Source organism: Oncorhynchus gorbuscha, linkage group LG01, assembly GCF_021184085.1.
Source record: "Oncorhynchus gorbuscha isolate QuinsamMale2020 ecotype Even-year linkage group LG01, OgorEven_v1.0, whole genome shotgun sequence".
NCBI classification, from domain to species: Eukaryota; Metazoa; Chordata; class Actinopteri; order Salmoniformes; family Salmonidae; genus Oncorhynchus; species Oncorhynchus gorbuscha.
In genome coordinates, this window is record NC_060173.1 from 6,968,476 (window position 1) to 6,980,628 (window position 12,153).

Genomic DNA, 12,153 nt, shown 5'->3' on the forward strand with positions numbered 1-12,153 from the left:
AGTACAGCAACTACACGCCCACACAGTACAGCAACTACAAGCCCACACAGTACAACAACTACACACCCACACAGTACAGCAACTACAAGCCCACACAGTACAACAACTACAAGCCCACACAGTACAACAACTACACGCCCACACAGTACAGCAACTACACGCCCACACAGTACAACAACTACACACCCACACAGTACAACAACTACAAGCCCACACAGTACAACAACTACAAGCCCACACAGTACAGCAACTACAAGCCCACACAGTACAACAACTACAAGCCCACACAGTACAACAACTACAAGCCCACACAGTACAACAACTACAAGCCCACACAGTACAGCAACTACACGCCCACACAGTACAACAACTACACGCCCACACAGTACAACAACTACACACCCACACAGTACAACAACTACAAGCCCACACAGTACAGCAACTACAAGCCCACACAGTACAACAACTACACGCCCACACAGTACAACAACTACAAGCCCACACAGTACAACAACTACACGCCCACACAGTACAACAACTACAAGCCCACACAGTACAACAACTACAAGCCCACACAGTACAACAACTACACGCCCACACAGTACAACAACTACACACCCACACAGTACAGCAACTACAAGCCCACACAGTACAGCAACTACAAGCCCACACAGTACAACAACTACACGCCCACACAGTACAGCAACTACACACCCACACAGTACAACAACTACACACCCACACAGTACAACAACTACACACCCACACAGTACAGCAACTACACGCCCACACAGTACAACAACTACACGCCCACACAGTACAACAACTACACGCCCACACAGTACAGCAACTACACGCCCACACAGTACAACAACTACAAGCCCACACAGTACAACAACTACAAGCCCACACAGTACAACAACTACACGCCCACACAGTACAGCAACTACACGCCCACACAGTACAGCAACTACACGCCCACACAGTACAACAACTACACACCCACACAGTACAACAACTACACACCCACACAGTACAACAACTACAAGCCCACACAGTACAACAACTACAAGCCCACACAGTACAGCAACTACAAGCCCACACAGTACAACAACTACAAGCCCACACAGTACAGCAACTACACACCCACACAGTACAACAACTACAAGCCCACACAGTACAACAACTACAAGCCCACACAGTACAGCAACTACACACCCACACAGTACAACAACTACACACCCACACAGTACAACAACTACACGCCCACACAGTACAACAACTACAAGCCCACACAGTACAGCAACTACACGCCCACACAGTACAGCAACTACAAGCCCACACAGTACAACAACTACAAGCCCACACAGTACAACAACTACAAGCCCACACAGTACAACAACTACAAGCCCACACAGTACAGCAACTACACACCCACACAGTACAGCAACTACAAGCCCACACAGTACAACAACTACAAGCCCACACAGTACAACAACTACAAGCCCACACAGTACAACAACTACAAGCCCACACAGTACAACAACTACAAGCCCACACAGTACAACAACTACAAGCCCACACAGTACAACAACTACAAGCCCACACAGTACAACAACTACAAGCCCACACAGTACAGCAACTACAAGCCCACACAGTACAACAACTACAAGCCCACACAGTACAACAACTACAAGCCCACACAGTACAACAACTACAAGCCCACACAGTACAGCAACTACACGCCCACACAGTACAGCAACTACAAGCCCACACAGTACAACAACTACAAGCCCACACAGTACAACAACTACAAGCCCACACAGTACAGCAACTACACGCCCACACAGTACAGCAACTACAAGCCCACACAGTACAACAACTACAAGCCCACACAGTACAACAACTACAAGCCCACACAGTACAGCAACTACACGCCCACACAGTACAGCAACTACAAGCCCACACAGTACAACAACTACAAGCCCACACAGTACAACAACTACAAGCCCACACAGTACAACAACTACACGCCCACACAGTACAGCAACTACAAGCCCACACAGTACAACAACTACAAGCCCACACAGTACAACAACTACAAGCCCACACAGTACAACAACTACAAGCCCACACAGTACAGCAACTACACGCCCACACAGTACAGCAACTACAAGCCCACACAGTACAGCAACTACAAGCCCACACAGTACAACAACTACAAGCCCACACAGTACAGCAACTACAAGCCCACACAGTACACCAACTACAAGCCCACACAGTACAACAACTACAAGCCCACACAGTACAGCAACTACAAGCCCACACAGTACAGCAACTACACACCCACACAGTACAGCAACTACACGCCCACACAGTACAGCAACTACACGCCCACACAGTACAACAACTACACGCCCACACAGTACAACAACTACACGCCCACACAGTACAACAACTACAAGCCCACACAGTACAACAACTACAAGCCCACACAGTACAGCAACTACAAGCCCACACAGTACAGCAACTACACACCCACACAGTACAGCAACTACACACCCACACAGTACAGCAACTACACGCCCACACAGTACAACAACTACACGCCCACACAGTACAACAACTACACGCCCACACAGTACAACAACTACACGCCCACACAGTACAGCAACTACACACCCACACAGTACAACAACTACACGCCCACACAGTACAGCAACTACACGCCCACACAGTACAGCAACTACACACCCACACAGTACAACAACTACACACCCACACAGTACAACAACTACACACCCACACAGTACAACAACTACACGCCCACACAGTACAACAACTACACGCCCACACAGTACAGCAACTACACACCCACACAGTACAACAACTACACGCCCACACAGTACAGCAACCACACGCCCACACAGTACAGCAACTACACACCCACACAGTACAACAACTACACACCCACACAGTACAACAACTACACACCCACACAGTACAACAACTACACACCCACACAGTACAACAACTACACACCCACACAGTACAACAACTACACGCCCACACAGTACAACAACTACACACCCACACAGTACAGCAACTACACACCCACACAGTACAGCAACTACACACCCACACAGTACAGCAACTACACACCCACACAGTACAGCAACTACACACCCACACATTACAGCAACTACACGCCCACACAGTACAGCAACTACACACCCACACAGTACAGCAACTACACACCCACACAGTACAGCAACTACACGCCCACACAGTACAGCAACTACACACCCACACAGTACAGCAACTACACGCCCACACAGTACACACAGTACAGCAAGTACACACCCACACAGTACAGCAACTACACACCCACACAGTACACACAGTACAACAACTACAGTTGTCAGGTTGTCATGGCAAAAAGCCTTCTTTTCCTCTCCCTGTGAATCAGCAGAAAGCGACAGCCGTCACAACGATCTGTCTGTGTACCAACCGTAGACCATTAGATCCTGTTTCTATGGTAACAACCTCAAACGTCCACTCATAACTAGCATTAGATCCTGTTTCTATGGTAACAACCTCTAAAGTACATTCATAACTAGCATTAGATCCTGTTTCTATGGTAACAACCTCTAAAGTCCATTCATAACTAGTTTCCCCTCCCAACTACACGCAGCTCCACGTGTTTCCACACACACACACACACAAACACTGACACACACACACGCATGGACACACACACACACACACACACACGCACCGACACACACACACTATGCCAATATGGAGTCAGTAAGTTGTGCTGAGAGGGATGCATTTCACAGGTAAATGACATCATTAACATCTAAATGACTTCCAAACAAACACATCTGCTAACGCAGGCACCACCAGACACACACACACACACACACACACACACACACACACACACACACACACACACACACACACACACACACACACACACACACACACACACTCTCTCTCTCTAGTCTACAGTGTCCTATTAAAAGACACTACAGTGTGACTGTGAAACGGTTTTTCCACAGAGAAGCACCTGTATGCTCAACATAGCACTGTGGTTAACAGCTCTCCACCCCCGAGGGCTCAGATAGTCCCCCTAACAGCCCCTATGGAACTGGAAGCTAGATTTCACTTCCTGCTGCTGCTACTGCAATAAATACAACACAGGAATAGGGATCTATAGGGCTCTGGTCTAAAGTAGTGCACTATATAGGGAATAGGGTTCTATAGGGCTCTGATCTAAAGTAGTGCACTATATAGGGAATAGGGTTCTATAGGGCTCTGGTCTAAAGTAGTGCACTATATAGGGAATAGGGTTCTATAGGGCTCTGGTCTAAAGTAGTGCACTATATAGGGAATAGGGTTCTATAGGCCTGTGGTCTAAAGTAGTGCACTATATAGGGAATAGGGTTCTATAGGGCTCTGGTCTAAAGTAGTGCACTATATAGGGAATAGGATTCTATAGGGCTCTGGACTAAAGTAGTGCACTATATAGGGAATAGGGTTCTATAGGGCTCTGGTCTAAAGTAGTGCACTATATAGGGAATAGGGTTCTATAGGGCTCTGGTCTAAAGTAGTGCACTATATAGGGAATAGGGTTCTATAGGGCTCTGGTCTAAAGTAGTGCACTATATAGGGAATAGGGTTCTATAGGGCGCTGGTCTAAAGTAGTGCACTTAAGAGGGAATAGGGTTCCATTTGGGACACATGCTGGAAGTAGGCTAGGTTAATTCTCAGTGTCTCCTCCTCCAACACACACCAAAAGAAAACCTTCTGCATCACCAGTCCTTTTCCTGACACCACTGAATATAGCCTAGGCCGGGCTATAAGCAGCCATTGTGGTTATTTGAAGAGCCTGAACCTATCATTTGAGGAGGAAAAAAAAAAAAAAAAAAACAGCTCCATGTATCAGATGACAAGCTACCACCACAGGAAACTCCCAGTCAGACTAGCCTACCACCACAGGAAACTCCCAGTCAGACTAGCCTACCACCAAAGGAAACTCCCAGTCAGACTAGCCTACCACCACAGGAAACTCCCAGTCAGACTAGCCTACCAACAAAGGAAACTCCCAGTCAGACTAGCCTACCACCACAGGAAACTCCCAGTCAGACTAGCCTACCTCCACAGGAAACTCCCAGTCAGACTAGCCTACCAACAAAGGAAACTCCCAGTCAGACTAGCCTACCACCACAGGAAACTCCCAGTCAGACTAGTCTACCTCCACAGGAAACTCCCAGTCAGACTAGCCTACCACCACAGGAAACTCCCAGTCAGACTAGCCTACCAACAAAGGAAACTCCCAGTCAGACTAGCCTACCACCACAGGAAACTCCCAGTCAGACTAGCCTACCTCCACAGGAAACTCCCAGTCAGACTAGCCTACCACCACAGGAAACTCCCAGTCAGACTAGCCTACCACCACAGGAAACTCCCAGTCAGACTAGCCTACCACCACAGGAAACTCCCAGTCAGACTAGCCTACCACCACAGGAAACTCCCAGTCAGACTAGCCTACCACCACAGGAAACTCCCAGTCACACTAGCCTACCACCACAGGAAACTCCCAGTCACACTAGCCTACCACCACAGGAAACTCCCAGTCAGACTAGCCTACCACCACAGGAAACTCCCAGTCAGACTAGCCTACCACCACAGGAAACTCCCAGTCAGACTAGCCTACCACCACAGGAAACTCCCAGTCAGACTAGTCTACCTCCACAGGAAACTCCCAGTCAGACTAGCCTACCACCACAGGAAACTCCCAGTCAGACTAGCCTACCAACAAAGGAAACTCCCAGTCAGACTAGCCTACCACCACAGGAAACTCCCAGTCAGACTAGCCTACCTCCACAGGAAACTCCCAGTCAGACTAGCCTACCACCACAGGAAACTCCCAGTCAGACTAGCCTACCACCACAGGAAACTCCCAGTCAGACTAGCCTACCACCACAGGAAACTCCCAGTCAGACTAGCCTACCACCACAGGAAACTCCCAGTCAGACTAGCCTACCACCACAGGAAACTCCCAGTCAGACTAGCCTACCACCACAGGAAACTCTCAGTCACACTAGCCTACCACCACAGGAAACTCCCAGTCAGACTAGCCTACCACCACAGGAAACTCCCAGTCAGACTAGCCTACCACCACAGGAAACTCCCAGTCAGACTAGCCTACCACCACAGGAAACTCCCAGTCAGACTAGCCTACCACCACAGGAAACTCCCAGTCAGACTAGCCTACCACCACAGGAAACTCCCAGTCGGACTAGCCTACCACCACAGGAACTCCCAGTCAGACTAGCCTACCACCACAGGAAACTCCCAGTCAGACTAGCCTACCAACAAAGGAAACTCCCAGTCAGACTAGCCTACCAACAAAGGAAACTCCCAGGCAAAGTAGCCTACCACCACAGGAAACTCCCAGTCAGACTAGCTACCACCACAGGAAACTCTCAGTAAGACTAGCCTACAGGAAACTCCCAGTCAGACTAGCCTACAGGAAACTCCCAGTCAGACTAGCCTACAGGAAACTCCCAGTCAGACTAGCCTACCACCACAGGAAACTCCCAGTCAGACTAGCCTACAGGAAACTCCCAGTCAGACTAGCCTACCACCACAGGAAACTCCCAGTCAGACTAGCCTACCACCACAGGAAACTCCCAGTCAGACTAGCCTACCACCACAGGAAACTCCCAGTCAGACTAGCCTACAGGAAACTCCCAGTCAGACTAGCCTACCACCACAGGAAACTCCCAGTCAGACTAGCCTACCAACAAAGGAAACTCCCAGTCAGACTAGCCTACCACCACAGGAAACTCCCAGTCAGACTAGCCTACAGGAAACTCCCAGTCAGACTAGCCTACCACCACAGGAAACTCCCAGTCAGACTAGCCTACCAACAAAGGAAACTCCCAGTCAGACTAGCCTACCACCACAGGAAACTCCCAGTCAGACTAGCCTACAGGAAACTCCCAGTCAGACTAGCCTACCACCACAGGAAACTCCCAGTCAGACTAGCCTACCACCAAAGGAAACTCCCGGTCAGACTAGTTTACCACCACAGGAAACTCCCGGTCAGACTAGCCTACAGGAAACTCCCAGTCAGACTAGCCTACCACCACAGGAAACTCCCAGTCAGACTAGCCTACCACCACAGGAAACTCCCAGTCAGACTAGCCTACCACCACAGGAAACTCCCAGTCAGACTAGCATACCACCACAGGAAACTCCCAGTCAGACTAGCCTACCACCACAGGAAACTCCCAGTCAGACTAGCCTACCACCACAGGAAACTCCCAGTCAGACTAGCCTACCACCACAGGAAACTCCCAGTCAGACTAGCCTACCACCACAGGAAACTCCCAGTCAGACTAGCCTACCTAACAAAGGAAACTCCCAGTCAGACTAGCCTACCACCACAGGAAACTCCCAGTCAGACTAGCCTACCTAACAAAGGAAACTCCCAGTCAGACTAGCCTACCTAACAAAGGAAACTCCCAGTCAGACTAGCCTACCACCACAGGAAACTCCCAGTCAGACTAGCCTACCACCACAGGAAACTCCCAGTCAGACTAGCCTACCACCACAGGAAACTCCCAGTCAGACTAGCCTACCACCACAGGAAACTCCCAGTCAGACTAGCCTACCACCACAGGAAACTTCCAGTCAGACTAGCCTACCAACAAAGGAAACTCCCAGTCAGACTAGCCTACCAACAAAGGAAACTCCCAGTCAGACTAGCCTACAGGAAACTCCCAGTCAGACTAGCCTACAGGAAACTCCCAGTCAGACTAGCCTACCACCACAGGAAACTCCTAGTCAGACTAGCCTACAGGAAACTCCCAGTCAGACTAGCCTACAGGAAACTCCCAGTCAGACTAGCCTACAGGAAACTCCCAGTCAGACTAGCCTACCACCACAGGAAACTCCTAGTCAGACTAGCCTACAGGAAACTCCCAGTCAGACTAGCCTACAGGAAACTCCCAGTCAGACTAGCCTACAGGAAACTCCCAGTCAGACTAGCCTACAGGAAACTCCCAGTCAGACAGACTAGCCCCAGTCAGAAACTCCCCAGTCAGACTAGCCTACCACCACAGGAAACTCCTAGTCAGACTAGCCTACAGGAAACTCCCAGTCAGACTAGCCTACAGGAAACTCCCAGTCAGACTAGCCTACCACCACAGGAAACTCCTAGTCAGACTAGCCTACAGGAAACTCCCAGTCAGACTAGCCTACCACCACAGGAAACTCCCAGTCAGACTAGCCTACAGGAAACTCCCAGTCAGACTAGCCTACCACCACAGGAAACTCCCAGTCAGACTAGCCTACAGGAAACTCCCAGTCAGACTAGCCTACCACCACAGGAAACTCCCAGTCAGACTAGCCTACCAACAAAGGAAACTCCCAGTCAGACTAGCCTACCACCACAGGAAACTCCCAGTCAGACTAGCCTACAGGAAACTCCCAGTCAGACTAGCCTACCACCACAGGAAACTCCCAGTCAGACTAGCCTACCACCAAAGGAAACTCCCGGTCAGACTAGTTTACCACCACAGGAAACTCCCGGTCAGACTAGCCTACAGGAAACTCCCAGTCAGACTAGCCTACCACCACAGGAAACTCCCAGTCAGACTAGCCTACCACCACAGGAAACTCCCAGTCAGACTAGCCTACCACCACAGGAAACTCCCGGTCAGACTAGCCTACCACCACAGGAAACTCCCAGTCAGACTAGCCTACCAACAAAGGAAACTCCCAGTCAGACTAGCCTACCACCACAGGAGACTCCCAGTCAGACTAGCATACCACCACAGGAAACTCCCAGTCAGACTAGTTTACCACCACAGGAAACTCCCAGTCAGACTAGTCTACCACCACAGGAAACTCCCAGTCAGACTAGCCTACAGGAAACTCCCAGTCAGACTAGCCTACCAACAAAGGAAACTCCCAGTCAGACTAGCCTACCAACAAAGGAAACTCCCAGTCAGACTAGCCTACCACCACAGGAAACTCCCAGTCAGACTAGCCTACAGGAAACTCCCAGTCAGACTAGCCTACATATCAATCCAAACAGACGAAAAAACATAGGTGTTATGGATTTGGATCCTCTGCCTTATCATGGATTGAGAGTTACCTATCTAATAGAACACAGAGGGTTTTCCTTAATGGAAGCCTCTCTCATGCAAGTTCATATGAGTGTGGTGTACCGCAGGGCAGCCGGCTAGGACCATTATTGTTTTCTGTTTTCACCTTCCACTGACCTGGAATAAAGCCTGTGTGTTTATGTACGCTGATGACTCAACAGCGTACACGTTGGCTGCAACAGTAAAATAACTAACAGCCTTTAACATAGAGCTACAGTCAGTTTAACATAGAGCTACAGTCAGTTTAACATAGAGCTACAGTCAGTTTAACATAGAGCTACAGTCCATTGAACATAGAGCTACAGTCCGTTGAACATAGAGCTACAGTCACTTTAACATAGAGCTACTACAGTCAGTTTTAGAATGGGTAACCTGCAATTAGGCTGGTGCTAAATATTTCAACAACGAAAAGTATAATTTTTGGGACAAATCACTCGCTCAACGATAAACCTCATTTGGATCTAGTATTGAATAATGTGTCTATTTAGCAAGTTGCGGAAACTAAACTGCTGGGTGTAACCCAGTATGATAGCAATCTATCATATAGACTCGATGGTTGTTAAAATGGGAAGAGGTCTGTCCACGATAGAACATTACTTGACATCTCAAGTCGACCATGCCACGGTGCCAACCATTTAAAGTTCATAATTAGAGAGTGGTTAGGCTACATTTCTCTATCCCTAACCCTAAGCTTTATAAGAAACCAAGTGGCGGGGCTGTTTTTTGAATTACGGGGTGGGCCTTTAAGCCTAATATACAGTAGGCCTACTGTCCCAAACAAAAAAAGATAAATGTTAGTTCTGTTCGTGACCATCACTGAGGGTGGAAACTCACAACTTAGGCTAGATTTAGCCTGGGCTGTCTGGATTGTATCCCTAAGAGAACAAGCTACAGCCAGCAACAGGCTTCGGCAAAGCAAAGCACAGATCCTTATTTGAAAAACATAAAAATAGTGAATGGTAGTGTGTGTGTGTAACTATGCACTGAGAAAACAAGTAAGGTTCTCTCGAAGCTGCCAGATGTCACCACACAGAGACCAAGGGGTCGTATCTATATTTACAGCATGGCTCGTTTTGCATTGGCCTGGTTTCCCTCTTTAACAAAAAATGGTTTGGCATGGGGGCGGTTTCACACTGTGAGCTTGTAGTAAGCTAGAGGGAGCACACAAACAAACAAACAAACAAACAAACACACACAAACACAACGTGGGGGCAATCCAATAGATGAAATCAGTGTGTGTTTTGTTTCTCAATGGGGATACGAGGGGTGCTACCCAGGATTACAACGGTGGTGTGTGTGTGTGTGTGTCAATAACGCTGTGGCAATAAATGAACAGCTACCCAATCAGCCTGGCTCAACCTCAGCCCTGCTGCAGACCAAGACCACAGGAGCTCTGATGCCAAACTCTCTCCACACACACACACACACACACACACACACACACACACACACACACACACACACACACACACACACACACACACACACACACACACACACACACACACACACACACACACACACACACACACACACACACTTAACATCGCCTCAGAGGGTGAGCTATAGAACAAACACACACCGATCTGACCTATATACACATCTGTGACTGAGTCTATTACCCTGGCAGAGTATACAACCCCCCCCTCCCCGGGGTTAAATATCTTAATACCATGATAGTCACCAGCTCTTAACACCAACAACTGCTGGCTCACAGGGAAAAATGGAGGAGACATGGACACAGAAACCCATTTACACTTCTGTGTCCATGTCTCCTCAGTACAGTCATTGAACAGGATGAGTCCGTCTACTGTCCACTTCACAAAACAAGATCGAGATCATAACCGTTGAGCAAAGGACCAGAAAACATCACTCTTTTTAAAGTGTCAGTGATGGATTAATAATTCATAAGGCTACTATACAAATATGTATAGTATAATCAAACAATAAGGCCCGTAGCAAGAACAGCCCTCAGACTCCATTTTACTGAGATAACCTGGTAACTTTAGGGAAATTATCTTTTTACAGTAACTAAAACATAATCTACCTACACCTAACGAAAGTCCATTACCTAGATAAAATAACTTTAGCTGATTTTATACCTAGCTTTGTTATCAGGGCAAAAGTTACACAAGTTCTATATAGAAAGCGAATACAACGGGGACACACAAAAAAAAGCAAGGAAACGTAGCACACCTCGTTTAATAATATTAGCTAAACATCTAACAATCCCACAAATAAACAAAATACTTACTTCTTGGTGTAAAATGTGGAGTTAACGGTTAGCTGTAGCGGACCTCCGTCTTCTCGATTGTCCCGTTGTGTGCGTGTGTGTGACTAAACAGTGTGTGTGAGAGAGAGAGAGAGAGAGAGAGAGAGAGAGAGAGAGAGAGAGAGAGAGACGTGTGTGGGATGGAAACGCGTGGTAGACCGCCACCGTGCGGTAGACATGGGTAACTTCCTTAATAAATCCCTTTACTGTTCGGAAATAAAATCGTATTGTTATAGGCCTACGCAACACAAATGTTTTTCTCTGCAAATAAATAATTATTGCAATTAACATAAGAATGTAAATGTTTCCATTTCATGTTGTTCTTACTGTTCTATAAATAAAACTATAAGATTATTTTGTGTAGGTGAGGGTTTTTAAAAATGTATAAATAAGCCTACTCTTGTTCATGCATGAGTCGTTAAAAAAAAATTCTCACTTGATATTTAATATAATCGCTCTTACGAAAATCATCTATATTTAAAGTGCATACGACATGACAGTACCACATTCCTATAGCTGTTATTATAAAAGGTATGTCAAATTTTCCGCCATGACGAAAAGAAAAAAAACATCCGGTTTCATGACATTGTAATGTAAACAGCAACACAGAGGAGCTATTTAGCTGCCGTTAGTTTACACTTCACGCGCACACACACATTGTACCATCTAAAATGGCCATGAAATATATTTTCC

At 47.6% G+C, this 12,153-nt stretch overlaps 1 protein-coding gene across 1 annotated transcript in view; it reads right to left on the reverse strand.

Moving 5' to 3' along the window:
• Positions 1-11,566, reverse strand: part of LOC124032132 (CD82 antigen-like) — a 61,578-nt gene extending 50,012 nt beyond the window's left edge. The window contains exon 1 of the mRNA XM_046344265.1: positions 11,443-11,566. The gene's annotated coding sequence lies outside the window, so the exon portion shown is untranslated. The remainder of the gene's footprint in view (positions 1-11,442) is intronic.
• Positions 11,567-12,153: the final 587 nt, after the last annotated feature.